This window comes from Chelonia mydas, chromosome 6 (assembly GCF_015237465.2).
Source record: "Chelonia mydas isolate rCheMyd1 chromosome 6, rCheMyd1.pri.v2, whole genome shotgun sequence".
In the NCBI taxonomy this organism is placed as follows: Eukaryota; Metazoa; Chordata; order Testudines; family Cheloniidae; genus Chelonia; species Chelonia mydas.
Genome location: NC_051246.2, coordinates 131,908,000 through 131,912,688, shown reverse-complemented (window position 1 = coordinate 131,912,688; position 4,689 = coordinate 131,908,000). Strand labels below are relative to the sequence as shown.

Genomic DNA, 4,689 nt, shown 5'->3' with positions numbered 1-4,689 from the left:
TACGTTTGATGCATCGCCCATGCCTCAGATTGATGAAAACCTGGATGGCTTGGGGAAGGCACAATTCATAACAGTGTTAGACCTCACTACGGGATGCCAGCAAACCCTGTTAGCCCTGGAGTCCAGGGAACTGACTTCATTTGCCAAACCTTAAGGCCTCTATCAATTCTAAACCCTTCAGTCTCCATGGGCCCCCAGCGCCATTTCAAAGACAGGTGGATACAATACTCCTATCCCACTGGGCAGACACGCTGACCTCGCTGGATGAAGTAGTGGTTTGTACCAGTACCTGGGAACAATATATCCAGTGGGTTGGAGCAGTGCTCCAGGCCCTCAGGGAAGCAGGCCTCACTGCCAACCCCACTAAATGTCGGACTGTCTGTGCAGAAACAAAATACCTGAGATCCACCCTGGGGAATGGGAGAATGAAGCCACTGACAGATGAGGTAAAGGCCCCGGTAGACTCACCAGTCCCCACCACTAAGCACTAAGCAGTGAAATCCCTTCTGGGGCTGGCTGATTAGTATTAACGATTCATACCCCGCTTCTCAACAATCACAGCCTCTTTGATGGACATTCTGCACAAAAAGGCACCACAAAAGGTGTACCCAGATGTGTGGGGGGCAGGCCTCCATAGCCCCCGTCCCCAATGTCCCACTGTCCATCATTTACCCTCTCTTCTACCCCAGTTGGCAACACTCGGGAGGTGGCTGGAACGAGCACCAGTCTCTCAGACAACCCTATATGTTTGACTTTATCAGCGTAGTCTCTCAAAATCTAGTGCCCCTTCACGGGTTTACCTCCTACCCGTCTTGCTGGGGTGTATTGCTTTGCTGACAGCCAGGGCAGCTCCGGAGTGGGGGTCCCCAAGGCGCTCTCTTCCTCCATTGGACTGCCTCTGTTACCCTCCATCTCTACGCGGGGCAGCCTTCTTCCTGTTCACCGCCCCTTCCAGTGGTAAGTTTCTCCTTTTAAGCGCCTCCTCCTCCAGGCTGAACAAGTCTTGCAGATGAGCCTTGCCATCACACCACAGGCCCCGGAGGGCTCATTAGGGGCCTCCCACCCAGCGGGAAAGCGTGTCCCTTCCCAAGACACAGGTGGGGAAATAAAGAGAATCTTTGCAGTACCAGTACTATGTAACCTGGACTTTCCTTGGGACTTCATCCTACAGACTGATGCCTGCACATGGGGCGGGGGATATCCTCTCTCAGGAGTTTGAGGATGGGGAGCACCCCACATTATAGTTGAGCAGAAAGCTCCTGCCCATGAAAAACACCTATGCAGTGCTTGAAAAGGAGTGCCTGGTGATAAAGTGAGCCATCGAGATCCTGAGGTACTATTTATTCGGAGCAACCCTCACTCTCATCACCAACCATGCCCCGCTGTGGTGGCTGCATGGTAGGTGGGAAACGAACCCCAGATTGACAAGATGGTAGCTGTAGGGCCTGGGCATTGAGGCCTAAGAGGTAGAGTTGGGAGCCTGTAACTAGAGTCAGAGTCAGTCAGGTGCCAATTCAAAGGTCAGAGCCGGAGTCAGCACCAAAGGTAGGGCATAGAGCAGGGACCTGGAAAATTGACTAACTGACCCCAAAGTTACCAGTAAAAGACCCGCAGCCACACAACACACCTGTTTTTTTCTTTTTTTTTAACCAGCATGTTCTCCCCAGAGGGAGGGACACCATACCCGGAAGTACTGCAATACCAGGCTGATGTGTGGAGTGGACAGAGCAAGCTCCTAATCCATCTCCCTGTTCCAAAAATCCATTTAATATAAAGTTTTCAGACAGAGAACATATCAGATATTAAACTGACAAGAGCAAGGCAGGAAAGCAAGAACTGGGAGCAGTTGGGGGATCTCCGAAGAGGAGGGCAAGTGTCAGGAACAGGCTGAGAGGCAGGAGTACAGAGACAGACAAGGCAGGGTCCATAGCAGCACCCAGGCATACATCTAGCTGCTCAGACAACTTCCTCTGGGGCTGGACGTCTCACCTAATCAGGAGCGTCATAGGCGAGGCTCTTTGTGAGCTTGAATCATAGAATCATAGAATATCAGGGTTGGAAGGGACCTCAGGAGGTCATCTAGTCCAACCCCCTGCTCAAAGCAGGACCAATCCCCAATTAAATCATCCCAGCCAGGGCTTTGTCAAGCCTGACCTTACAAACTTCTAAGGAAGGAGATTCCACCACCTCCCTAGGTAACTCATTCCAGTGTTTCACCACCCTCCTAGTCAAATAGTGTTTCCTAATATCCAACCTAGACCTCCCCCACTGCAACTTGAGACCTTTGCTCTTTGTTCTGTCATCTGCTACCACTGAGAACAGTCTAGATCCATCCTCTTTGGAACCCCCTTTCAGGTAGTTGAAAGCAGCTATCAAATCCCCCCTCACTCTTCTCTTCTGTAGACTAAACATCCCCAGTTCCCTCAGCCTCTCCTCATAAGTCATGTGTTCCAGTCCCCTAATCATTTTTGTTGCCCTCCGCTGGACTCTTTCCAATTTTTCCACATCCTTCTTGTAGTGTGGGGCCCAAAACTGGACACAGGACTCCAGATGAGGCCTCACCAATGTCCAATAGAGGGGAATGATCACGTCCCTCGATCTGCTGGCAATGCCCCTACTTATACAGCCCAAAATGCCATTGGCCTTCTTGGCAACAAGGGCACACTGCTGACTCATATCCAGCTTCTCGTCCACTGTAACCCCTAGGTCCTTTTCTGCAGAACTGCTGACAAGCCATTCGGTCCCTAGTCTGTAGCTGTGCATGGGACTCTTCCGTCCTAAGTGCGGGACTCTGCACTTGTCCTTGTTGAACCTCATCAGATTTCTTTTGGCCCAATCCTCTAATTGTCTAGGGCCCTTTGTATCCTATCCCTACCCTCCAGCATATCTACCTCTCCTCCCAGTTTAGTGTCATCTGCAAACTTGCTGAGGGTGCAATCCACACCATCCTCCAGATCATTTATGAAGATATTAAATAAAACCGGCCCCAGCACCGACCCTTGGGGCACTCCACTTGATACCGGCTGCCAACTAGACATGAAGCCATTGATCACTACCCGTTGAGCCCAACAATCTAGCCAGCTTTCTATCCACCTTATAATCCATTCATCCAGCCCATACTTCTTTAACTTGCTGGCAAGAATACTGAGGGAGACCGTGTCAAAAGATGTGCTAAAGTCAAGGAACAGCACGTCCACTGCTTTCCCTTCATCCACAGAACCAGTTTTCTCGTCATAGAAGGCAATTAGATTAGTCAGGCATGACTTGCCCTTGGTGAATCCATGATGACTGTTCCTGATCACTTTCCTCTCGTCTAAGTGCTTCAGAATCGATTCCTTGAGGACCTGTTCCATGATTTTTCCAGGGACTGAGGTGAGGCTGACTGGCGTTTAGTTCCCAGGATCCTCCTTCTTCCCTTTTTTAAAGGTGGGCACTACATTAGCCTTTTTCCAGTCGTCCGGGACTTCCCCCGATCGTCATGAGTTTTCAAAGATAATGGCCAATGGCTCCGCAATCACATCCGCCAACTCCTTTAGCACTCTCGGATGCAGTGCATCCGGCCCCATGGACTTGTGCACATCCAGCTTTTCTAAATAGTCCCGAACCACTTCTTTCTCCACAGACGGCTGGTCACCTCCTCTCCACGCTGTGCTGCCCAGTGCAGTAGTCTGGGAGCTGACCTTGTTCATGAAGACAGAGGCAAAAAAAGCATTGAGTACATTAGCTTTTTCCACATCCTCTGTCACTAGGTTGCCTCCTTCATTCAGTAAGTTTAAGCCTCCTTACTAGGTTAGCCAGCCTGCTTGCGAAGATGCTCTTCCCTCTCTTCGTTAGGTGGAGCCCATCTCTGCCTAGCACTCCTCCTTCTTGGAACACCATCCCATGGTCAAAGAATCCAAAGCCTTCTCTCCGACACCACCTGCATAGCCATTCGTTGACTTCCATGATTCGATGGTCACCAGGCCTTTTCCTTCCACGGGGAGGATGGATGAGAACACCACTTGCACCTCAAACTCCTTTATCCTTCTTCCCAGAGCCACATAGTCTGCAGTGATCCGCTCAAGATCATTCTTGGCAGTATCATTGGTGCCCACGTGGAGAAGCAGGAAGGGGTAGCGATCCGAGGGCTTGATGAGTCTCAGCAGTCTCTCTGTCACATTGCGAATCTTAGCTCCTGGCAAGCAGCAGACTTCCCGGTTTTCCTGGTCAGGAGCTTCACCAGCCCCCTCTCCAGCATTTTGGGTCGGTTTCCAGGTGGCGGCCATAGCATGAGCACTGCCCGGGGACTGAGTTGGCGGTCGGTGAGCCCTCGCAGTACGTAGCTCTGCAGCGTATGCAGTTATGGTTTGCCTCCAGAGTGGAGGCACCCATGTGAAGGCGGACTTTTTTCCCACGAGAAGGAGGAGGTCGGTGGACAAAAAGTGTGTCTGCAATGGTACTCCTGAGGGAAGGTGAGTAACAGGGTCATCTGCCCTTTTCATGGCTTGTTGCGCGTGTGTAGGGAAGAGCTGACACGGCTCCAGAGAGAAGCCCTGCAGACCAGTGCTGGGACTTAGCTGAACGGCACCTTGTAATTGGCCCATGCTTGCAGCTGGACAAGATAAAGGAGGCCCCGGGTCCATGAGGCTGAGTGGGGGGACCCGTAGACAGCACACCGGAGCAGGAGGCTACAGGCAGGCGGGCCCTGTG

At 51.5% G+C, this 4,689-nt stretch overlaps 1 pseudogene; it reads right to left on the bottom strand.

The window, feature by feature from the left end:
- Window positions 1-1,668: 1,668 nt before the first annotated feature.
- On the bottom strand, window positions 1,669-1,847 carry LOC114020802 (annotated as a pseudogene).
- Between the last annotated feature and the right edge of the window lie 2,842 nt (window positions 1,848-4,689).